At 42.6% G+C, this 26,963-nt stretch overlaps 1 protein-coding gene across 5 annotated transcripts in view; it reads right to left on the bottom strand.

Moving 5' to 3' along the window:
• Wdfy3 (WD repeat and FYVE domain containing 3) overlaps window positions 1-26,963 on the bottom strand; it is a 242,562-nt gene that overhangs the window by 176,899 nt on the left and 38,700 nt on the right. Inside the window, exon 1 of one of the 5 annotated variants that reach the window (XM_087908828.1) lies at window positions 5,390-5,493. The exons of the other annotated variants lie outside the window; for them this stretch is intronic. The gene's annotated coding sequence lies outside the window, so the exon portion shown is untranslated. Of the gene's footprint in view, window positions 1-5,389; window positions 5,494-26,963 lie in introns of those variants that run through there. 5 annotated transcript variants of the gene reach the window in all.

The raw sequence follows: 26,963 nt of genomic DNA, 5'->3' as shown, positions 1-26,963 counted from the left end.
TTGGCATGAAACTGTAGAACTATATTGTGAATAGTCTATTATAAATTCATTGGAAATTACTATAACCTTTAAAAATGAAATATGGGGGGGGAGCAGAAGCATGAGCAGGGGTGACACAGCCGGGTGATCCTCCAGGGAGGAGTGGAAGCATGAGTAGCACTAATGGCTTCCAGAAACTGTAGTGAGAAGTTCCTCTGGGAGAGAGTACTGTGTCCCAGCCAGTCTCCAGTGCCAGTCTCTGTGCCTGATCCCAGGTCACGTCAACAACCTACGGAGACACAGAAGACCCTGCACCGAGAAGAGTGTCCACTTGAGCAGACAGAAGAGCCATCACTGGAGGCTCTGCCTGGCCTGCATACAGAAGAGTGATCAACAGAGCCACAGCCCCCAACTACACCAACGGGAGAAAGGGAGGCGCCCTGAGCACAGGCTCCACCTGTATCACCTGGAGGAAGAGATGGGCAGACAACAGTGTAAGAATACACTCAACAACATAAACAGTAATACGGCACCTTCAGAAGTGAGTGGATCTACAACAGCAAGATCTGAACATCCCAACGCAGATGAAGCAGAAGAAAATGACTGTAAAAATAACCTGATGAAGATAGATGATTGAGGCCCTTAAAGAGGAAATGAAAAACTTCCTTAAAGAAATGGAGGAAAAGACAAACTAAAACTTGGAAGAAATCAACAAACCCCTTTAAAAAAAAAAAAGCAACCAAAAAGATGAAGAAAAGAATTCAAGACTTAATAACTGAAATGAAAGCAATAAAGAAAATATAGACTGAGGGAATTCTGGAAATCGAAAATCTGGTAAACTATCAGGATCACAAATACAAGCATAAACAATAGAATACAAGAGATAGAAGAGAGAATCTCAAGCATAGAAGACACAATAGAGGTAATAGACATCAGTCAAAGAAAATGTTAAATTCAACAAATTCTTAACACAAAATATTTAGGAAATATGGAACACTGTGAAAAGACCAAACCTAAGAATATTAGGGACAGAAGTATAAAAATATATTCAAAAAAATCATAGAAGAAAACTTTCCTAACCTAAAAAAAGTACAAGAAGCACGACCTATGAAAGTACAAGAAGTTTACAGAACAGCAAATAGACAGGACCAAAAAAGAAAAAAAAAAGTCCCTGCCACATTGATAGTCAAAACACTAAACATACAGAATAAAGAAAGAATACTAAGAACTAAAAAGAGAAAAGGCCAAGTAATATATAAAGGCAGACCTATTAGAATTACACCCGACTTCTCAATGGAAACAAAGAAAGTCAGAGGGTCTAGACAGGTGTTATGCAGACACTAAGAGACCACGGATGTCAACCCAGACTACTATACATAGCAAAGCTTTCAATCACCAGAGACAGACAAAACAAGACATTCCACTACAAAACTGGATTTAAACAATACCTACCAATGAATCCAGCCCAACAGAAAGTACTAGAAGGAAAACTCCAACCCAAGTAAGTTAGCTACATCCACAAAAACACAAGCAATAGATAATCCCAAACCAACAAATTTCCAAGAAGGGAAACACATATACAATACCATCAACAACAACAAAGACAAAATTAACAGGAACTAGCAATCACTGGTCATTAATATCCCTTAGTATCAACAGACTCAATTCACCTATAAAAAGGCATGACAGAATGGACACAAAAACAGACTCCATCTTTCTGCTGCATACAAGAAACACACCTCAACTTCAAACACAAAGAGTGGCGGGTTGGGAAAAGATAATAGACCTAAGAAACAAGTTGGTGTAGTAATCCTAATATCTAACAAAAGACTTCAAACTAAAAGTAATCAAAAGAGAAGGACATGTCATATTTGTCACATGAAAAATTCAACAAGATGAAGTCTTAATTCTGAACATCGATACCCCAAAATACAAGGGCACCCACATTTGTAAAAGAAACATTACTAAAGCATAAATCACACATCAAACCGCACACACCAATAGTGGGAGACTTCAATACCCCACTCTCACCACTGGACAGGCCTACCAAACAGAAACTTGACAGAAAAATAAGAGAACTAACATATGTCATGGTTCAAATGGGCTTAACAGACATATATAGAACATTCCACCCAAACACAAAAGAATATACCTTCTTCTCAGCACCTAATGGAATCTTCTCTAAAAATGACTACATACTCAAAAACAAAACAAACCTCAACAGACACCAAAAAATAAAAAAAATAGAATAATCCCATGTATTTTATCAAATCACCATAGCTTAAACTTAGAATTCAACAACAACACTAATTGCAGAAAACCCACAAACTCATGGAAACTAAACAACATTCAACTGAATCATCACTAGGTCAAGGAAGAAATAAAGAAAGAAATTAAGGAATTCCTAAAATTCAGTGAAAATGGCAGCACAGCATACCCAAACTTATGGGGCACAATGAAAGCAGTGCTAAGAGGAAAGTTCATGACACTATCTGCCTATGTAAAGAAGTTGCAGAAATCTTCACTAGCAAATTAACAGAACTGAAAGGCCTAGGAAAAAAGGAAGCAAACTCATTCAGGAGGAGTAGATGAGTGGAAATAATCAAATTAAGGGCTGAAATCAATAAAAATAGAAACAAAGAAAACAATACAAAGAATCAATGAGACAAAAAGTTGGTTCATTTAAAAAAAATAAACAAGATATACAAACCTTTATTTAAACTAACCAAAGGCAGAGAGAAAATATTAACAAAATCAGAAATGAAAAGGGGGACATAACAACAGACATTGAGGAAATCCAGAGAATCATCAGGTCAAACTTCAAAAGCCTATATACTCCACTAAATTGGGAAATTTAAAGGAAATGGACAATTTTCTGGATAAGTACCACATACCAAAATTAAATCAAGACCAGATAAACAACTTAAACAGTTTTATAACCCCCAAGGAAATAGAAATAGTCATCAAAAGCCTCCCAATCAAAAGAAGCCCAGGACCAGATGGTTTCAGTGCGGAATTCTACAAGATTTTCAAAGAAGAGCTAATACCAATACTCCACAAATTGTCAAACATAATAGAAACAGAAAAAAAAACATTACTGAACTCTTTTTACAAGTCTACAGTTACCCTGACACCCAAATCACACAAAGGCGCAACTAAGAAAGAGAATTACTGACCAATCTTCCTCATGAACATTGGTGCAAAAATATTCAATAAAATACTGGCAAACCGAATCCAACAACACATCAGAAAAATCATCCACCATGACCAAGTAGGCTTCATCCCAGAGATGCAGGTATGGTTCAACAGATGACAATCCATCAATATAATCCACTACATAAACAAACTGAAAGGAAAAAAAAACACATGATCTTCTCATTAGATGTTGAGAAAGTCTACAACAAAATCCAACACTTCTTCACGATAAAGATCTTCGAGAGATTAAGAATACAAGAAACATACCTAAACATAATAAAGGCAAAATACAGCAAGCTGATAGCCAACATCAAACTAAATGGAGAGAAACTCAAAGTGAGCCCCACTAAATCAGGAACAAGACAAAGTTGTCCACTCTCTCCATATCTATTCAATGTAGTACTCAAAGTCCTAGCTAGAGCAGTAAGACAATAAAAGGAGATTAAGGGGATACAATTGGAAGGGAAGAAGTCAAACTCCATTATTTATGGATGATAATAGTTTACATAAGGGACTCAAAAAATTCCACCAGGGAACTCCTGCAGTTGATAAACACTTTCAGTAATGTGGCAGGATACAAGATTAATCAATAGTCCTCCTATATACAGATGATAAACGGGCTGAGAAAGAAATCAGAGAAACATCACCCTTCATAATAGCCACAAACAACATAAAATATCTTGGGGTAACTCTTATCAAACAAGTGAAAGACCTATAGACAAAAACTTTAAGTATTTGAAGAAAGAAATTGAAGAGGATATGGACTGAAGAGAAAATGGAAAGATCTTCCATGCTTTTGGATAGGTAGGATCAACATAGTAAAAATGGGAATCTTTCCAAAAGCAATCTACAGATTCAATGCAATCCCCATACAATTCTTTATAGGCCTCAAAAGAACAATATTAAACTTCATATGGAAGGTGGGGCAGGGGACTATAGAAGTTTGAAGCCAGACAGGCTTTAGCAGGTCACTGAATTGATCATCTCAATTTTGCACAGGGACCATCAGAGCCCCAAGGATCTCTGAAAGCAAGCATCATGATAAAAATAAGAAAAGCTTTGCCGACTAAAGCACGGGGTGGTTTTGTGTGTCAACATGACACAAGCTAGAGTCATCAGAGGTGACATCCGAACCAGACCTTGGAAGCTTAACTAAAGACCATTGAATGGGGTGGATCTTATTTCTAGCAAACAGACTATGTATCAAAGGAAAAAGTACAAGACATGATGCTGGGTCCTCTAACTATTGGGCACAGTTAGCACAGGGTGACCCAGAGGGGATGATAGAGGTGAGCCCTGCATAAGAAGGTAGACACAAACAGATCATTAAAGGCTTATGTATGAGCTAACAATAACTTCTAAACATAGTGTATGGGGTTGGGTGGATGAATTTAATGCTGTTTTGCTGACAAGGGTGGGGTAGAGGTAAGACAAGTGATCAACACCTGGGAACTGGCGGTATTTCAAGGTCAAAGGATGAGATGCAGAGGACTGGGCCATCCACCCGTGTGGCTGCGAGAGTGCCAGTACCAGGAACTGAACCAGAGAAAGAGCCCACTCTAAGAATTAGTGCTACAGATCAAACGGGACAGATCTGGCCCTGGTGAGTTAAATAGAGCGTAAGAAGATACAATGAAAAGTAAACCTAAATCTTGAGTTCAAAAAAGGGAAAGGTGAAGGGTGTCCCTAAATTGCACATCCAAACCAAATCAGCAGAGGCCTTCAACTCCACTTACAGCACGGCTGTTTTATATCTTCCCAGTAGGAAAAACTGTAAAACACTGCTAAAAACTCGAGAAAGTTTTCAGGAACAGGTTTCGTCTGTTTTGTTTTGGAATTTACCATAACCACAAGTTCTAAACCACAGCACCAATACAAAAATATACAATGAAAGGAAGCCCCTGCAAACTTGATGTCCCCTCCTTAGAGCCATTATCACGAATTTCTTGAATATCCTTGCATACATGTTATACATCTATAAGCATATAGGTGAACATGCAGTATACATATGCTTTTAAACAGCCCATTCAAATGTAATCCTTAAGACATTTTATAGTTCCTAAGATATTTTAATCATCAAATGTATAAAAATAGATTAATCAAAATTTAAAAAGCCATTTCTACTCAAAAGCAATTCATCATCACAATTTACTAATAAATTAAATGTCAGTAAAGATTAAACAGAAGCCCACTAATTTGTCTTCCAGGCACTGACCTTTAGGGCATTCCTTGGACAGATCGTTCTGAGTGTGTGAGCACAATGGGGCCCATCCCCGATGGCTGGCACTTTACTTGGGCCTTGAAATCTGGGCTCCGACTAGAAAGGGGAGGGAGATTCTGAATTAGTTTCTAATTCAGGATATTATCCTCCAGAGAGAAAACCACATCTGCTCATTGCCTCAGGCCTACGGATTCCTCCAGTGCTAAGAGTGGCTAGACACTGTGCCCTGCACACCCTCTTCTGCCCAAGTCAGGAGCGAGGGCTAGAGCGGTGGGCGGGCATGAGGGTTTCCTTTGTAGCCTTTCACGTGCGCCAGGGCTGAGGACCATTGCCACAGAGATAAAATATCAGATTTTATGACGATCACTCCTAAAGTTCTGATCTTACTACTAAGTAATATTTGAGAACAGGAAGTGCACTTTTAAAATATTTGAGCAAACAACGGCTTGAGATCTTCAGAGTTCCTAGCAGGAGACACCATGACATAAAAGAGTCCCCTGTAGCCGTCTCGGTCTTCTCAGATATCTCAACAAACATAACAGCCTGAGTGAGTGGAACCCACCCTGGACACAGCCTTACAGAAGAGGCAGACTCAAACACAGGAAACACCGCTAAATCCTGAATTCCAAAGAGTTACATACACAGCGCCAAACACAGTTCTGTGACAAGATTCTTAAACAGTACGGTCCATGACTATGGCTATGATTGACTGCAATGATCAGAAGTGAGGTGAAAATATGAAATTCTAAGACAAATACACACACAGGCCTCTTTTATAGGGATTGTAACCCACAGGACTTGGGAGGGGTTAAGTCTGTATTGTCCAATATGGCAGCCACCAGCTATGTGTGGCTTAAGCTCATATTAATTCGAGTATATTAAGTAAGAAGTTCACTTCCTTGGTTTCATGAGTCACGTGTGAAGTCAGCTAGTGACAACCCCACTAGATGAGGCCAGGCAGGGCATTTCAGTGATTAGCGAGTTATACCGGGTAGTGTTAACTTGGGAGTAATTTCATTTCGATCTGTCAATATAGTCTAGGAAAATGGCCTATGATTTTTACTCAATGTTCAACGATTAATTACATTAAACTGCCAGGACAAGGTGCCAATCATCTATCCCAAGCCAACAGGAACCAGGGGAAAAAAAACTTCCATTTCAAAGTTACAAACAAAAGCCTATCAGCAGTAGCTTTGTACCCAAGACTACAGTCCCTGACCCCAAGACAAGCAGGAGCAGGACCCCTAGAATTGCAGTTCCCCTGCTCTGATGCCATCACAGTCCTGGGACAGGAAGAAAGAAATAACAATGACTCAAACCAGATAGACATCCTTGGCTTCATGCATTAACTCCAAAATAATCAGTTGTCGGTACCCTTAGGGCCAACATCTGGCCTCTCTCTTAACCCCAAACTACTGCATCTGTCAAATATAATCACAGCCAAGGGCAACACACCCGACACAAATGGCAACCTCCCAACAGTAAGACTTAACACTGCAGTCGCCACCAGGAAAGACGCCATCATCCAGATGAGCTACTGTTAGGGACAGACAGGCATTCCGGCTGTGGCTTCCACCCTGAAAACATCTAGGCCCTATAACTGAAACAAACATTCTGTCTGTTCCCACGTTTCAGCTGCAGAGTGGTGCAGGAGAATTGTCTGTATTCTGTCAATCATGTTTTTTAATAAAACGCTGATTGGCCAGGCAGGAAGTATAGGTGGGTCAACCAGACAGGAAGTAGAGGTGGGGCAATGAGAACAGGAATATTCTGGGAAGCAGGAAACTCCCTCTGCCATACCTGCCCAGACCACCGGAGAAGCAACATGTGAGCTAACAGCTGAAAAAGGTACCAAGCCATATGGCTAACGTAGATAAGAATAATGGGTTAATATAAGTTATAAGAACTAATAAGAAGCCTGACCTAATGGGCCAATCAGCTTTATAACTTATAGAGATCTCTGTGTGATTGATTTTCTTTGGGACTTGCCGGCTTTGGGGTACTGGGTGGGGACAGATACCCCAACAAGCAGGCCCGTCATACTACAGCAGAGTGGCTCTAAGTGACAAGGACGAGGGCTGTCTCCACTGCTGGGATGGTGTGTGAGCACACCCTCTGAGAAGGGACAGTGGCCTTGCATAGACAAGGAGGTCGAGGGAAGGGTGAGCTTCGAGGACTCCTGTGAGCACTCTTCATTCATCAGTGGGCTCTGCCTAGTCACCTCCTGCAGTCACCAATGCCCAAAAGTTTCAATACCTAAACTTTAGAGGTGATACCTGTACCATAACAGATAGTTCAAGAAATTAACTCTAAGTTCTGGACAAAGAATCTGAGGCCCAAGAAGATCATAATAGAAAGTATAGCCTGAGTCTCTACAAACTTGGCTCACTACAGTGCATTAAATCAATAATTATGCTACCTTTTTTTTTTTTTTGGCTTTTCTGCACAGTTTGCTAGGTTGGCATCTAGGGGTGAATATGAAGTCTGAGTGTGGTTGGCGTTCCCTGTCAAACATGACTCATTACATAAATGCTGTGATCCATGCTATCTCGAGTGCCTTCCTTCTACTCCGAAGACCAGCTGTAAACACGAGGCATCATTCACAACAGTCTTCAGTGATTGCCACAGGTGCAAGCTCGCCCGCAAGCTCACCACAAGCTCATGGGCTCAACTCTCACTGTTTTTTCCCATTTCCCATTTCTGCTAACACTGTTACCAGAGTTAGCATTTCGTTCCAACTGTACCAGGACACGCTAATAAAAGCAACATGGGTAACGGGTGCTCCTTCAGTCAGGCATTTGCTCTACAGCCCTGAAGACCAGAGTCCAGATACCCAGCATGCATCAAAGGGTGAGGAGGGTGTGATGGGCCACTCATCATCCTGACACTTTGGGAAGCAGAGATCCCAGGGCTGGTTAGCCACCTAGAATGAGTAAGCCCTAGATTGAAGCAAGAGACTGAAGAATGATCAAGGAAGACTTTCAGCATAGCTTCTGGTCTCCAAATACGTGCACACGTATACACTCACACACATATTCACCACTTACATGCAAACCTCTTACACACTACTCATACATACATATTAAAAGGAAATTATAAATTGTTATATATTTTATAAATCCAATGAAATAAGTTTTGAAAATCATGAAAACAATGAGCTCCATAAAAGCAAACTAGTCAAAACAGGCACTTCCTTCCTGTTTACAGAACCCACCTACAGGCACTTCCTTCCTGTTACAGAACCCGTCTACAGGCACTTCCTTCCTGTTTACAGAACCTGTCTACAGACACTTCCTTCCTGTTACAGAACCCATTTACAGGCACTTCCTTCCTGTTATAGAACCCATCTACAGGCACTTCCTTCCTGTTTACAGAACCCATCTACAGGCACTTTCTTCCTGTTACAGAACCCATTTACAGGTACTTCCTTCCTGTTTACAGAACCTGTCTACAGGCACTTCCTTCCTGTTTACAGAACCCATCTACAGGCACTTTCTTCTTGTTTACAGAACCCATCTACAGGCACTTCCTTCCTGTTTACAGAACCCATCTACAGGCACTTCCTTCCTGTTACAGAACCCATCTACAGGCACTTTCTTCCTGTTACAGAACCCATTTACAGGTACTTCCTTCCTGTTTACAGAACCTGTCTACAGGCACTTCCTTCCTGTTTACAGAACCCATCTACAGGCACTTTCTTCTTGTTTACAGAACCCATCTACAGGCACTTCCTTCCTGTTTACAGAACCCATCTACAGGCACTTCCTTCCTGTTACAGAACCCATCTACAGGCACTTTCTTCCTGTTACAGAACCCACCTACAGGCACTTCCTTCCTGTTACAGAACCCGTCTACAGGCACTTCCTTCCTGTTTACAGAACCTGTCTACAGACACTTCCTTCCTGTTACAGAACCCATTTACAGGCACTTCCTTCCTGTTATAGAACCCATCTACAGGCACTTCCTTCCTGTTTACAGAACCCATCTACAGGCACTTTCTTCCTGTTACAGAACCCATTTACAGGTACTTCCTTCCTGTTTACAGAACCTGTCTACAGGCACTTCCTTCCTGTTTACAGAACCCATCTACAGGCACTTTCTTCTTGTTTACAGAACCCATCTACAGGCACTTCCTTCCTGTTTACAGAACCCATCTACAGGCACTTCCTTCCTGTTACAGAACCCATCTACAGGCACTTTCTTCCTGTTACAGAACCCATTTACAGGTACTTCCTTCCTGTTTACAGAACCTGTCTACAGGCACTTCCTTCCTGTTTACAGAACCCATCTACAGGCACTTCCTTCCTGTTTACAGAACCCATCTACAGGCACTTCCTTCCTGTTTACAAAACCCTGACAAAGCTTGCCTGGAGACTAGAGGGCATCAAAAGCCACAGTTAACCATAGAGGCCAGATAGTAGTGGCACACATGTCTCTGTGAAATGATGTAAGCCAGGTTTCACCAAGCAGGGCTTCTTATTTTATTCTAGAGCAGTGGAGACAGAGATGAGGCTTTGCTCTAACACTGTCAGAGACAAGAGCTGTTAACAGAAAGCAAAGGCTTCTGGGCTGTGGGCCGTGACTAGAGAGAAGAAAAGGCAGTCTACTGTGGGCACTTTCTACAATGAGGGCAGTTTGAACTGACTGCTTCTCCTTACGATGAAAGAAACAGGCATGAGGGGTGGTGGGAAAGAAAAGCAGAGACGACCAGAAACCCATCAAGCACTTATCTATGCAGAACTGTCCAACTCGACATGTGACACAGGACACATAATATGAAACTGAGTTTTACATTAATAATTATTAAAGGCTCAACACATAGATAATGTTTCAATTTGTCCTACTTATCAAGTTTCAATAATATGTCAAAAGAAGCCTTTAAGACTTTTGCTATTTAAGTAATAGCCTTGAAGATTGCTGCATCGAAGTTATTACAGGCAGATAAAAGCATGAAAAAAATTACACATGGATATTTCAGGAAGAGTTTCCTACCTTTCATATACAAACCCCATGCCCATACCTGATATGTAAAACCACATGTGAGGGCCAGCCTCGGTAGCACACACCTTTAATCCCAGCATTCGGCAGGCAGAGCTAGATCTCTGTGAGTCTGAGGGTAGCCTGAGCAACACAGTGCGTTCCAGGCCAGCCAAGGTTACAGAGTAAGACCTTCTCTCAGAAAACAAACAACAAATACAAATCACATGAAACTAGAGAGACAATGAGTATTGAAGCGACACCTGATCCAGGCATATCAACAAAATGAGAGCAAAGAGTGGGAAAATAAAAGAATTATGTTTATTATGAAAAGACTGTTGCCATACAACTAGGAAGTGGCTTTGCTATCTGCTCCATCAACAGAAAGTCAGTGGGAACATTTTTCACTCTTATGTACTATACAATTAATGAGATTTTTAAAAAGAAAAAAATATACATCATATTGTGACATAGTTTTAAGTGTCAACTTGGCACTGGCTAGAACCACCTAGGGAGTTTCAATGGGAGTCTAGATTCAATTGACTTGCGAGCAGTGTTGGGGGTGGGGGTGTTGTGTAACTGAGGTGGGAAAACTTGCCCACTTTGGGTGGCACCATTCCCTGGGAAGAAGATTCTGGTGTGTGCATGTACAGAAAATGAGCCAAGCACCAGCTCACGTGCATTAAAAAACACTGCTCTCTGGTTCTGGCTGGTCACTCCCCTGTGGTGATGCACTCAATTCTAGCTCATGTGGACCCTCTCCCTGAAGCTGCCTTTGTGTGGTCATTGTATCAGAGCAACAGAAAGACAAACTTACGCGTTCTCTTTATGTGTATGCACGAACAAAGCAAGCCTTCCATGCTGCCTCTTTCTCATTGTTCACGAAGTAAGTGACCACTCCAGCACCTTCACTGCCCCCTTATCTCTTCCCAAGCCCCTGAATTCCAGGACCAAGTGAGTTCTCTCTAGATGATAGGCAGACTGCACATCAGTGTTCAAAATACATCACGGTTTCCCTCTCACAACGTCCAGTCTCACTCGAGAGTCACCATTCATCCATCTGCTCTAGCCACAAACCTAGGAACCACCTTCCGGTCTCCTTCACGTCTCCTTAAATCTCATCAGCTCTGCCAATGAGTCCGATCTCGGCTCCATCTTTTTCCTTTTCTGATCACTGCCAAGTCATCTTCTCTTTGGACCATGATGGCCTCTTTCCTGTTTTTCAACTCCTCTCCTGCCTGTCATTTCTTGCTTTTGCAGCAAGGTTCCTCTGATTAAAGAGAAACTCCAACTGGGACATTTAAACCTGCCAATAGCTTGCAGAGCATGAAATAAGTTCCACACTTGTTATCATGACTCAGCCTGATCCCTTCCTACCTCTCCAACTGCATTCCCCTCTCTGGCTGGACATCTCCCAGGATCCTTTCAGCGCCTCACACACCAACTGTTCACACCACAGGGCCTTCCTGGCACAGAAAGCTCTCCCTTCTCAGCTTCATGGTCCCCTAGACTGATGGCGTTTCTGACAGGGCAGGTGCAGCTCTCCCCACAGTCTTCTGCCACCTCATCTTCCTTCGTGTTTCCACAGAACGCGCTTGTCAATGTTGGTAAATACCTATGCACTAGTCTATCGCCCTGCCAGACCATGAGCTCCAAGTAGACAGAGCATGCCTGTCTTGTCACCAGCACTTAGTGCCTAATAAAATGTCTGACATACAAAAAAAGAATCAAAATTTTCTGAATGTGAAAGAAATTAAGGTTTAAAGGGTTTTAATTTTTGTTAATTATAAGCTAGATGTGTGTCTTCCTAAGCCGGCAAGTTTGAATAGCATCATTATGACTAACACCATTTATCCATTTAATAACTACTGGCCTGCGCCTCCTGTGCCCTGCTTTCCACGCTGCTTTCTACGGGAACAGGAGGAACATAAGACGCCATCAAAGAGGAAAAGAATCACACTCTAAAGATCTAGAGATAAAAGCCAGGTCTGCTGGCTCGCACCCAGAGCCTCAGTACTCGAAAGGCCCAAGTGAGGCTTGCCATAAGTTTGAGGCCATTCAAGACTACATGGCAAGTACCATGCCAACCAAGACTATATAACATGACCTTTTCCCAAATAGACCGTAATAATAATACGTAAGTAAAATGAAATAAACAAATATAAAACCTTTCCTACAACAATGAGGACACAATAGAAAGTTCTAGAGGACGGCGGAGGAGAGACGCTGCTCTGGTGGGACAGAAGGGAAGAGACAGGTGGCAGGTGACAGAAAGGTAAGGAGAGCTGCTGCACACTAGACTCGGGGGGTTAGCCAAAGACGACAGAATACACAGATTTCAAAGACAGAGAGTAAAGGCTTACAGTGAGGTAGAGAGGAGGGTTCTCGGAGCACCACTAAAGCAGGCAGCTAACCAGAGTGTGGCCAGCACTGAAGACGACAGCCTGCATCAGCAGGGACAGCGTGCAGACGCAACACAGCGCAGAAAGCCTAACCGCAGCACTAGCTGTAAGCTAAATGTCAGCAGTTCTCAAGAACTCTAAAAACTCTTGACAGGGAAATATTCAGACTGAAAGAAAATATTAATTATTTATAGCATAACTTTTAATTTCAGAAAATCAACAACATATCCTAAATATGCAAATTTTAAGTCACACTGTCCAAAATACAGACTGTAAATTCTCTGAACTCAGTACAACCCAGTCATAAAGCACCTCCACATCACTGACTTCACCTCTGCAAACCCCCGCCATCACTTACATTTTTACATTCTAACATCAAATAATCTTATTGCTAACATCAAGTACCATTCTTCTTTCCTTTACATGTGAGAAGACCCTTGACTATCTGAATGAGATCTGTGAGAACAAGCTCAGGAGTCACACTCACCCAGAGTCCTAGTACTGCGACCCGCAGCTCTGCAGGGCTGCAGTAAGTTCCTGCAGGTCAGAGGTGACATCTCCAATTTGCTATTCCTGGCACTGAATCCGCTTCAACTGCTCCACTCCAACAAGTCAAATGCAGTTACCATACAAGCTCAGCCTACACTGTAGCATGTCAGTAGTGCACACGCACACGTGCACATGGGTGCACACCTTCCAAAAATACTTAACTGGTACCATTCACTCCAGAACAATGTGGAAGAGAAAACGAGCACACACACAGACGGAGCGAGCAAACCAGGAATGGGCACGAAGCGATGTTTCAAGATTTCTCAATGTATCAGGGAAAAGTAATTTAAGTTAGAATTATGGCAGTCATCTATTTCATTCATAGGTTGGAATAAATTAATTCAAAACTTAAAAAGTAATTATAATTTCTGAGAGACTTGTAATTGATAACACTGTTTTTGCTACAAAATATTTAATTCTCCCTTGGCTGGGGACTGGAGAGGTGGCGCAGTGGTTAAGAGCACTTGTTGCTCCTGCAGAGGACCACGGTTTGAATACTAGCACCCGCTTGATGAGTGCCAACCATCTGGAAGTGCTACATCCATGGCTGTCACGCCAGTGTAGCAGAAATGCTGACTGGACGGACTGTTGTCGTAGGATTGGGGCTAGCGCTTCACGGAGTTGCGTCCCAGGCTGTCCCTTGGCAATCAGCTGTGGTCATGATGCCACCTGAGTCGCCATTTGCATTGACTCGACCTCATTGCCCTTGGCGCCATATGTCTGTCTTTTCCTTGTCTTTCTGTTCTTTGTGATTCTTGCATCTTACCAACAGATCAGACTATTCCAGAAAGTTGCGGATACAAACAAGACTGCTGAGGACATTTTAAGCTCTGCCCCATCATTTATTCAAGCCTTTAAGAAGTAGCCAGTTCTGGGAATTGGGGGTCATCGTTAGGATAATTCCTTAATGATGTGGAGCAAAAGGAGTTAATCTTACTAGGATTAACTAACTAGTGGTTAATCTTACTGCAGAAGCCTTCTGCAGAAAAACAATTGCAGCAGTCCCCACTAGGCATCTGCCTGGGGAGATACGTGCAGTTGCAAACAGGAGGCCTATGAAGCCTTCATTATGGCCAGAAAAGACCTAAGCTGATAACAACATGTGAGCCTGAGAGTCAGGGAGGGAGGAGAGTTGAGGTTAATGGTGTAAGATGAGTTTCAGAGTAGTTTGCGATCATGAAATTTCCTAGCAGAAAGTTTTCCCAGGAAGATAGTGGCCTTTCCCTTTCCCACCCAAGATATTCTGAGCACAAGGTCACTTAGCCCAGCCAGCCACCTGGTACAGACTGAGCAAAAGTCCTTGCACCCAAGTCAAAGCATTTTCAAAGATTCTCTTTGTAAACTGTTTTATGCTGTTCTTTTTTCTTTTTTTATGATCTGATGATGTATGCCTTTGCCAAGTTCTTTGATTGTAAAAAAAAAATATATAAACCTTACACTGATTATAGTAAAGTTACAGCAGCATATTCAACCACATTGAATATGTCTGTCTGTCATTTCCTCGCCGATTCCTGAATTCTTCTGAGCCTTCGCCCTGTTTTCCCTCGGTCTGAGTGGCTCCCCTGAGCCGGTCCATGGCATGGAAGTCCAGGTCTAAGGACTAGATGCCCTACTCTGGCTTCCACAGGTACAGATGTACAGGGCGCACACGTGCATGCAGACAACACTCATAGGCATAAAATGAGAGGACAGAATAGAATAGAAAAACGTTCAACTCCCTAGGCCTGCGGTTGCGATATCCTGCATAGCTGATATTTACCATTCACAGAAGTAGCAACAAAACAATTTTATGATTGGGGATCACCACAACATTAAAGATTGGTGCCGCTGGGAAGGGTGAGAATTACTGCCCCAGACTATGGTAAAAGTGTTGGGGAAATTATTGGTCCTTCATCCCTTTCTTCCTCTGCACTGAACTCGGGGCCTCACACAAGCTAGACAAGTGCTCTGTCTCTGAGGCTGTGGACCCAGCTCCCAAATATTCACTTACAACAAAGGGTAGCAAGGATGCAGACGTACTCTGGAACATATGACACAAATAAAAGTGCGCCAGTACAATGGGAGAGTGGCAGCTGTCATTCCTAATCCCCTACACCGTGCTGCCAATGGAATAATAAGAACATTTATTCTTGATCAGATAAAGAGTTAAACACATGAGAGAGAGAGAGAGAGAGAGAGAGAGAGAGAAAGAGAGAGAGAGAGAGAGAGAGAGAGAGAGAGAGAGAGAGAGAGACTAGTATCTCTCATTCCTATACCCTTTCTGTAAACAAGTACATTAATTTCCATAGAAAGCATAGCATCAAATGTGAAACCAAACATTTGCTGGGCCAGGCATTAATTTTCCTCAAAGGACACCCATCAGAATTTGTAATAAATGTGATACTTGGAGTTCTTTCTGAAGTATCACAAAATAAATGAAACTAGTAAAGTCAAACCTTAAGCTAGACCTGTGGCACATGCCTGCAACCCTAAGCAGTCAGGAAGGGGCTCACGGTGCCTGAGGGAAGGGATTTAAGAAATATATTAGGGGTGCGTGTGTGTGTGTGTATGCATGCATGTGTGTGTGTCTGTGTTGCTAAGTGTGTGTGTATCTCTGTGTATATGTGTATAGGTATGAATGTGTCTGTGTATATGTGGTACCAGGAAATCAAACCTAGTCCTCACATGTGCTAGGCAAGCTCTCTCCCACTGAAGTATATAAGAGACCTTAAAAATAGAAATACATTTTAAAGTACATATTAAAAGTAATAGCCAGTGTCTGGAGAGCTGGCTCAGTGAGTTCAAGGCCATGAACCCATATCAGAAGCCAGATGACTGTCAGGACTGTCTGTAATCCCATCTCATCTTCCAAGGCCAGATGAGAGGTATGGGCTGGTGAAGCCATAAAACCCATGAACCTCTGCACCAGTGTCTACCGCAGAAAAACAATGAATGTGGGAACGGACAACTGAGGTGCCTACATCATTCACACAAATAAACATATACACACAAAATAAAGCAAGTTAAATACAACAAAATAATGAAACATTGGCATAATGATGGGCAGGCACACACCAATAACACAGCACATGATGGCCAGGAAAAACACTTCACATATATAGCCAATTGATTTTCAGCAGGGAAACTATGACCGTTTAACAGGAAAAGAACAATTGCAGCAGATTTCTAATTGGTCTTTATAGTAAAAATCCGGAGTCAGATATGAAAGCAGAAAGAGCAGAGAAGCAGAGCTGCCAGGCACTAGTTCTGACCTCCACGAAATCCTCAGACTCAATGGGGTGTCTGTCTCCACTGTCCTCAGACTGAATGCCTCGAGCTGCTCCATCTCCTCCCGCCTTTTATTCCTCTCTCCACCCAGCCATATCCCTTCCAGTCTCTACCTCCTTAGTGCTGGGATTAAAGGTGTAAGACTCCCAAATACTGGGACTAAAGGTGTGAGCCACCACACCTTTAATCTGGCTCTGTTTCACTTTGAGACTGGATAAATCTAGTACAGTTCAGGGTGGCCTTGAATTCACAGAGATCCATTTGCCTCTGCCTCCCGAGTGCTGGGATTAAAGGTGTGTATAGCCACTGCCTGACCTCTGTGGTTAACTAGTAATTAGCTCTGCATTCTGCTTTTCAGGCAAGCTTTATTTGTTAGATCACAAACAAAATATGTATCTAAATTAAAAACGAAAACTTACTCTGAAAAATAGGAATAACCACATAAAAGTTAACATCAATAGACTACAGCTGTAAATTTTTTAAGATGAAACCATAAAACTCAATGATCTTGAATTTGGCAACGCTTTGTTTTAAATATCACCTAAACAATAAGCAAACCAAGCTAGAAACACAGGTCTTCAGAAAAACTCAGTATTTCAGTGTACCAAAGGGCCAACAAAGCAAAAAGGCAGAACATAAGAAACCTTTTGGAACCGATATATTTCCTGAGGGTTTACTATTCAGCACCCACAGAGATGTCTTATTACCCACCAACAGGAACATAACACAATCCTGAAACAGCCAAAGAAATGACCACATAAATTATTTGCTTGTTTACTTATTACTGACCAGAACACTGTGGACTGGACACTCATGTGTCGCTGTAACATGTACTAACACAGAAAGCACTTCCAGTGACTCCTGCAAAGGCAGGTCACCATATGACCCAGCAGATTCTTAAAAGCACTGGACACAGACAGAGTCTGAGATCCCCAGTAGTGACTTCACAATAGTGAAAAGTAGACACAACTCAACTGTTTATCAAAGGAACAAAAGGTGACATATACTCATGATAAAGTATTGTTCTGTCCTAAAAAAAAAATTGAAGTTCAGTACCTGCAATAACATAGATGAACCTTGAAAACATTCTATGTGAAAAAGCCATATATAAAGAGGAAAATATTTTAAGATCACACGTGATATGTGTGAGATAGGCAAACACAGAGACAAAAAGGAGAGGTCACCAGAGACCACGAATGAGGGGTGGGGAATTACTGCCCAATTGGCAAGAGTCTATCTGAGATAATGGCAAGTTCTGGAAATAGAAGTGATGATTACAGAACATTTTGAATGCATAAAGTATCAACGAATTACAGTTAAATATAATTAAATGGCACTTTTTAGATTATACAGATTTTATCACTATAAAAATACATTTATTACAATACTAATCACAGAATTTGAACAAATCTAATGCCTGTCACAACAAAATTCCAAACCAACATAAACTGATAAAATTCAAAGTAAATACTGACATTAAAACAGAGCACCCAACTCTGGCCATGTTAAAGAAGACCCCCCCCACCCCCCAACCATGAGCCCTGAGAAGCCTGCCTGATAGCATGAACCTCCAACCCTTGAGGGAACTCAGACACTGTGCACAAACAAGACCAAAGTTCAATGCGGGCCTGATCTCCAGCCATCTACTTTTACTTCGTTTCTGTTTGACACCTCACATGCTTTCTTTATACTAGATTTAAACTAGGAGCCACCAGAGAAAGTCTGTGCGCTCAGATATTTAACAATGGGAAATGTACAATAAAGGAAAAAGACCCAAGCCTGCACGACCTGTGGGTAGGAGAAACAGTAAGCGTGCAAACCTCAGTTAAGGGGCACTAGAATAAAGAAGGCTTGGTTGTACAAAGCACACACTCAGCTCTGTGATTCTGGCAAGCGCTGCAGAATCAATTACCCTCTGTGCCGTCTGCTCCTCACGAACGCTGGTGCTCCTGTTTCATAATCCACTAATCCTGAAATTACAGCTGATGTGCTTCACCATAAGACTAGAGCCCTGTCACACATCTAAGGGCAACTGTTCATTATAAAAAGTTCTGGTTTGATTATCAGTCTGTCTAGCTATAAGAAAACCATCTGTTTTGTGTGCAGCCTGTAATTTCAGAGAAGGAATAAATAACATCATAAACTAAAATGAGAAAAACACAAAGACAACAGTCAAGAAATGAAAGGGAAAGGTAATGCGAGCCCCCCAGTGGGCAGCTGACAAGAGATGGCCACAGAAAAAAAAAATACGAGCCCATGCAGCAGCACCTCCATGATTACTCCATCTCGCTTGCCCACTTCCTGTCTGCGTTCTGTGCTGTCATGAGGGCCAGCATGCTCTTCTCGGTGAGCAGGAACCAGCTGTGCTCCTTACTTGGACAAAGGATTTATCTACCCACATGAGGCGAATCACTAACAGCTTCTTTCCCTACACCAAAGGACGCCAGGGTCGCAGCATAGGATTGCAGCAAGCAATCCGCTTCTTAAGCAGGAGGGAAAACTGCTCTACAAATAGAATGCAGACCTTGCCCAGCATTTCAGTGTATCCAGAACACGCTGCAAATGGACCATTCACACGCACCGTTGTTCTAGCCACACAGCTAAGGAACGTTATCAGCCTAGAAGTCCATCACTGAGGAATGAACACTGAAAATATGGTTTATAAACACAAAGGTTTATAAAATTTCATATTACTCAAATGAAAAACATTATGAAATTGGTAGATAAATGCATAGAAATAGAAAAATTATACTGAGTGTTACTCAGTCATGGAAGTCAAACACCATAAGCTCTCTCTTCTATGTGACTCCTAGCTTCAAAACTCTAAAGCCGTGTGTTTGATTCTGAGTACCAATGGAAGCCAGAAACTAGAAAAAAGAACCCTGCAGGAGAGATGCATTGAGGGAGGGGCTGAGAGAACAGGGGTGACATAAAAGTGAAAAGGATGGAGCTGAGGACAGCATGGGGGAAGGGGGAGAGGAGAGCAATGCGAGCAAGGGGAAGGGCTAACTAAAACAAGGGAAGTATAAAATGTATGCAAACTACTGTCTTGTAATCAAATTTTAAAAATGTACTCTGGACATGATGATTCCTGCCTTAAAACCCAGCACTCGGGATGCAGAGGCAGAAGGGTCTCTATGAGTTCAAGGCCAGTCTGGCCTACATAGGGACCTTCAGTCTGTCAGAGCTACATAGTGAGACCTTGCGTCAAACAACAAGACCCCCAACAAACAGAAACATAGCTTATGATGATAATTAAAAGCCGAGTTTGAGGAAAGATACCTTACATGGCTAAAAAAAAAAGTTCCCAGAAGCCATGGATTATGTGATAAATGTTCCAATGACAAGTGTGGGATATATCCTTAGGAGCTAGACCTGAGCTGGAAGACCCCTCCCTGCCACGTGGCTGCCACTGTCCCAGAAACTGCTGTGCAGACTGTCTGAGGCAGTGAATGGATCAGAGAAATGTCCATTAGCCCAGCTGTGACTCCTACATCTGTGAGACCAACCTGCCAGGCAAAATAAGCCCGCTGGTGCAATATTGGCACTGGTGCCACATGAGTAACCAGCGGCTATCTGAACAGATCTCAGACGCACTCCACAGAAGGGAATTCATGCATGTGCGTGAACCTGGTCAAAACCCATGGCATGGGAAACCATACGACCTTGGGAACACTGACACCAAATACTGCGCTTTAGTAAATTACCAGTTTCAAGCTGCCTTCTAAGTATTTATGTTTATATCCATTGATGTCAGCTACCTTCAGGCTTAATCAGAGAAGGCGCTCTTTCGAGTGTAGAGTAGTGAATACGGACACTCATGGATGCGAACAAATGACGAAAGTGTGCTCGGCCCTAAACCAGACACTCCCACTATGGCCCAGGAAACATTGCATAAGAAGGGCCATACAGAATCTAAGAGCCAGAAGACAGGGAGAAGGGAGAAAGGTTCTGAGAGGCCATTTCCTAGGCACGACACAGCTGCTGCAATCGGATATTCACAGCAGATGTGGATGCTTGCACTGGATCTGCCCGGACAGGATGGCCTGGATGGAGGAGGGCCTCATGGGCTCTTACCACTCACTGCTGGACCATTTACCATTTGCTATTGACAGATCCACTGATGACACCGCCAGGCTTCAATATATAGTCTCCATTCAATGGTTGCTCAGATGGCCCCAGGACAAGCTGGCCTGGATATCTCTCTCTGTCTCTGTCTCTGTCTCTCTCTGTCTGTCTGCCTGTCTCTCTCTCTCTGTCTGTCTGTCTGTCTCTCTCTCTCTCTCTCTCTCTCTCTCTCTCTCACACACACACACACACACACACACACACACACACACAGTCATGAGCCTGGGGAAGGAACTGGCAAGGACATGTGGGACGTGACAGGGACAGGAGGGAGGTAAGAGGGTGTGAGAAAAAAAAGTCAGAATATGCTGTACACATATTTGAGATTATCAAATAAAATCAATCAATAACAAAAAGGGGAAAACAGAGCTCTTATGATTTCTAATCATTCTTATAAATTAATCAGATTCTTGACAAGTTAAAACTAATATTCAGAGTTAAAATAACTCCGATGAAAGCTAGCCAGCTACGTGACTGCAGTCTAAAAATGACAGACTACGTAGACTCCTTTGAGCAAACTGCAAGTTTTGAGAATTCTGTCATGCTGCATTTGGGTTCTGGCTGCCAAGTGTCTTCTTATGACTCGCTTGATAAACAATACTGGCAGTTCTACTTTAACAATATTGATCCAGTTATTGACCAAAAACAAAAAACAAAACACAGTGCCACATCTTTGCATGGCTCCAGGGACTGGCCTAACTGCAGTGTAGAGGGAAGAAAGAACAGAAAACAGGCAGGTGTGTGTACGGAGAAGCTGGGACCCAGCTCAGCACCCTGAAAGCTGTGTTTATTATAGACAACTGAACAAGGAGGCAGGGATATTCCACACAGATTAATAAGGAGGCAGGTTGGCTAGTCTAGGTAGGGAAAGTCTCTCTTATGACCATTAACATCTGTGGAGAGAAAGCTTTGGACGACATTTTCTACAGACCTTGTCAACATCCACACTTAGACCCAAGGAAGGCTCTGCCATCCCTGAGCTTCCCCAGGGAAAGCTTTGCCACTGCCACAGGGCTGAGCCACTGGAGTCCTGGGCTTGGTTGTGCCCATATCAACAGCACACATTCGCTCAGAACCTCATTCCCTTCTTATATGCCAATAAATCCCATTTTCCTTGACTGAAATTAGACATACAATCTTAATTTAGAGCTTTTATTGACACAAGCTCTCTCTGTGTATCTGGCTGTCATGGAACTCACATGGAGACCTAGGCTGGCCTCAAACTCACAAAGATCATCTGGTCCCTACCTCCCAACTGCATGTAGCACCGTGCCCAGTCAAAGTCATACGGTTCTAATGCACTAAGCAAACAAGTCATCTGAATCACTGCTCTGATACCTGTCATCTCTGTTCTATAAACTGTAGACTTGTTCAGAGGGCAGAGTTATGGACATGGAGAAAGGAGGTGAGGGAAGAAGGTGAGGGCTGTACTAAGAACACTGAAAAAGGCTGAGACCCAGGGGTCCGTCGGGAGCTCAAAGTCCCCCTTTCAGAGTAGCTCAGAGCTGGGGTCAAAGCCACGTGGATGGATAGTCTTTAAAGAACGGATAGGGACTGAAGCTACAGAACGATAAAGTCTGTTTGGAAAATGACTGGGGAGAAGCTTAAATTTAGTTTATTCTGTACCTGAAATAACATCGGTTTAGGGTCCAGCAAAAACATGTAAGACTATAGCATACCTGAGACAACACTGAGAATTATTCCTATTTCTCCAGAAAATAACCACTGCATTTCTTCCTTGTTTTACATAATCAGTTACATTTAAATTTATTATGTTTTCTACTATCTAAAGAGTTAGAGCAATAACAGAGTCACTAACAGATAGGATTACATAGAAATTTTAAATCTGAGTGGCAAAATCTACTATAAGCAATGTCAAAAACCAAATAAGAAAACACTGACAATGTACATTACAGCCTGGCTCTACTGAGGTATAACAGGTTGAACAGCTGAAACACGGAAAACTTGAGAAAATGGAGTAATATTAAGTAAAAATGTTGATACTAGTGAGAATCATGTTCTTTCTATGGGAAGGGTCAAGTGAAGGTATCAGTGTGAATACGTATCCCAAAACACAGCTGGCCCCACCCCTGCAATCCTAAGCAGAGTTCCAGGTCATCTTTGGCTACATAGTGAGCTGAGGCCACAGAAGACTCTCTCTCAAATGAACAGACAACAACCAAACATAACTGTTCATACGTTTATCTATCTAAAAGGAGCATATAGACACACAAATGATACACACATATGCATGTGTGTTTTATGTATAAAGGTACGTCTGTTTACTAGCTCTGTTCCCTGACGGAGTCTGAAGCAAAGTACCCACCACTGGCATATATGCCAAGTGTCTGCATCGTGGTTTCTTCTTGTGAAGTGGAACCACAGCCACTCGGGGGAAGGACCAACTCCAAGCAGTGATCACTAAAAGCACACGATAAGCCTTCCTATAAAGGGTGAAAATAATGATGCGCTCATTTAAAAAACTGTTGGGAAATAAAAGGACATAAGAATACAGTGAGACATCGGGCGATCTGAGAACCAAAATGTTGAGAGAATAATGACTCATTAATCGTGGGGAAGGGGGAGGAAACTGGGATTTCAAACCAATTATAAATTCCAACAAGCATCACCAATACATGTTACACAAAGGAGATGAAATGTTATGAGGAACTAACTGCCCAGCAGTGGTGGCACATGCCTTTAACTGCAGCACTTGGGAGGCAGAGGCAGGTAGATCTCTGAGTTCTAGGCCAGCCTGGTCTACAAAGTGAGTTCTAGAACAGCTAGGGCCATTACACAGAGAAATCCTGTCTCGAAAAAAAAATTTTAAAAAAGGCATGTTCCTTATAGAATATTTTACCAAGGACACTTACCCGAAATCACAACAGGCAAAAGGCACAGCCACAGTTAAACAAAGGGAAAGGTAGATAGATACATGCACACCCTGAAGATGTTCATGTAACAAAAGGCAAAGAAATTGTGCACAACTATTCTATAGCAAGGGATGCTAAGGACTTGATCCTCCATGATGTTCTGCCCAAGCAATGGAACAAACCAAGTATGGGATGAACCCTCTGAAACCAAGAGCCAACATACCCTTCCTCTTTGAGTTCTTTCTCAGAATGTTCATCATAGCTACTCAAAGGCAATTTCATACAACATCTAGACCAACACAGACCACAGACGAGCTCAGACTGGAGGCCAGCCAAGTGCTGCACAGAGCATCTGCACTGCACAGAGCGGAAGCAGAATGGCAGACTGAAGTAACGTAACGGAGCTGAGTGCACAGAGGGATTCATGGCAGAAGGGCTATCATATAGTGATGGAAACATAAATGATGTGTGTGTTTACATGTACACAGAAGTAGTCATATATGTAAATGAGTAATAAATCCCACGCGAGCGAAGGGCAGTGACAGGAAAATCTAGATACAAGATTCATGGTGCTCGCTATAGAATATTTTGCAACTTTTCTATAATAAGTTTGAAATTATTTCCGACAACCTCAGGAACTGAGATCTGTTCATCTCTAATTCCCACAGTTTCAGGGCAGCAGCAACCAATCAAGCTAGAGAGTGGACAGTTGACCTGGGTTACACAGTGTCTTCACTTTCCCTCCCTCCCTTCAAGTCCCACATGCAAAACAGCACCCTCGGGGAATGCTGCCCACGGTCCCCACTGTCTCCTTCCTCTGTGACCAAGTGGTCCAGGATCTGAGCTCTGGGCATCTCATCTCAAAGACTACTGTCCCCTACTCACTGTGGCCTTGAGTTACCTGCATGCTTCTACAGAGCCCCTGTCCCATTTCATCCCATGGGCACATCTGACCATGATCCTCTCTAGATTGCTTAACAGGTCGTGACCTAGGCAGGAAAGAACTTACTTCATAAATTTAAAAGTCACAACACTGACAAAATATATTACAGATATATTTTTAGGTCTTTCTTCCTCCTTTTGGATCTTGAGAAATATGCAAAAATTATTACCCATGGACTTTTGTAATTCCCCCAAAGTATTGTCCAATGAGTACTGCAAACTCAGTCAGGAGACAACTGAAGAAGCCATCTTTTTTATTTTATTTTACAGTTATAATTGTGCGTGTGTGTGTGTGTGTGAGTGAGTGTGAGAGAGAGAGAGAAAGAGAGAGAGAGAGAGAGAATGTGTGTGTTCATTGTATATATTATATATGCGGGTCAAGGACAGCTTGCAGGAGTTGGTCCCCTCCTTCTACCATGTGGGTTTTGGAGATTGAACTCAGTTTGTCATGCTTGGTGGCAATGGCCTTTACCTGCTGAGCCATCTTGCTGGCCCTCTGGGAACCACTCTTAAGGCAACTATTGTGAATCAAGCCAATCAGTGCTTCCTTCACACATGACATGGGATAGAACTTTGGGAAAAGATAGGAAGAGAACACAGAACAGAAAGAAAGGAAAATAGAGAGGGGTAGAAATGCAATGGAGGGAAGGAAAGGAGACAACGGAGATGAAGAACAGAGGCAAGTCTGTTCTGTCAGATTCCACAGACAGCAGATCCTAGTCTACTTAAGAATTAACTAGCCTTTCAGCTATTCCTAACAAGAGCCAACTGGACACAAACAGGGAAAGCTAATATTTACATGAATCTGGGTATCACAGCTGGCTTGGAATCCACCATGCAGTACAGGCTAGCCTAGACTCACACATGTAGTACAGGCTAGCCTAGACTCACAGGCCCCCTTGTGTCAGCCTCACAGGAATGCTGGGATTAGAGACATGCACCATCATGGCTGACTTGGGAAAGTCACTTTCACCTGAGAAGTAACATGGAACAGTCCTATCAACATGTTCTGCTAGAACTGAAATTGCTGGGGCATGAGCACAGAGCTGTTCCTACCAGTTTCATCTTATGGTTTTGTAGTTTACCAGTCCGTGGAACCAACCACAATGGCATATGAACAAAGCTACATCCACATAAACCTACGCCCATGGAATCCTGGAGTTGACACACACAACGGGACGGGGTGGATCGTCTCCAGTTCACACAATGGGACAGGGGTAGATCCTCTCTAGTTCACACAACAGGACAGGGTGTATCCTCTCCAGTTCACACAAGTGGAAGCTAGTGAGCTGCATGGAAGGATGAAGATGCCATAACCGGAGGTGTGACCTCTCTCCAGAGTAATTCCTGCCTTTGATAAGTATAAGAAAGTAGGTGTCTTTCAACGTTTAACTTAAACAATATATGATCACACAGAACAAACACAGAGAGAGAGAGAGAGAGAGAGAGAGAGAGAGAGAGAGAGAGAGAGAGAGGGGGAGAATCAAAGATCCATTCAGTTACAATTCAGTTCTTGCTTGGATTTCTATAGGTCTGAGCGTGTAAATATGTGTTTGATTTAAAACAACAACAAAACTCTGGAATTTTATATGCAGCCAAGTTGTTAAATTTGCTCTTCATTCAGACTACTCAAAGAACTCAAAGCCAGTGCAAAGTGGACGTGCTTAACTAGCTTCCACTTAGGAACACTAGGAGGCTGGTGAGTGTACCTGCCTCTTTGGTCTTCTGGAGTGAGGAAGTTCAAAGCGAGTTGCTCAGAGTACACCACTGTGACATGGTACACTACTTCTGGTGTAGGAGGTCCTTCTGTTTGTGTATTGCTTTCATTGGTTAATGAATAAAGAAACTGTTTTAGGCCTGATAGGGCAGAACTTAGGTAGGCAAAGAAGACAGAACTAAATTCTGGGAGGAAGAAAGCAGAGTCAGGAGAGAGACGTCATGGAACCGCCAGAGACAGACATGCCGAATCTTTCCTGGAAGGCCACGAACTTGTGGTGATATACAGATTAATAGAAATGAGTTAAATCAAGATGTGAGAGTTAGCCAATAAGAGGCTAGAACTAATGGGCCAAGCAGTGATTTAATTAATGCAATTTCTGTTTGGTTATTTCGGGGCCAAGCTAGTCAGGCAGCCGGGACAAACAAGCGGGCCCTCTCTCTTGCAACATACTTCTCCATGCTGTTTTTCTTCGTACTGACTCCTGATTGATGGATTGAGACAGGCTCCCCTCTGTAGCCCAGGCTGGCCTGGAATTCATTATGTAGTTGTCTCAGTCATTGTTCTATTGCTGTGAGGAGACATTATGACCAAGGCAACTCTTACAAAAGAAAGCATTTAACCGGGAGCATGCTTACGACTTTAAAGGTTTAGTCCATTACCATCATGGCGGGGATGGGGCAGCATGTTGGCACAGATGGCACTGGAGCCAT

Source organism: Myodes glareolus, chromosome 8 (genome assembly GCF_982192425.1).
Source record: "Myodes glareolus chromosome 8, mMyoGla1.1, whole genome shotgun sequence".
Lineage (NCBI taxonomy): Eukaryota > Metazoa > Chordata > Mammalia > Rodentia > Cricetidae > Myodes > Myodes glareolus.
This window is presented reverse-complemented; position numbering and strand designations above follow the sequence as displayed.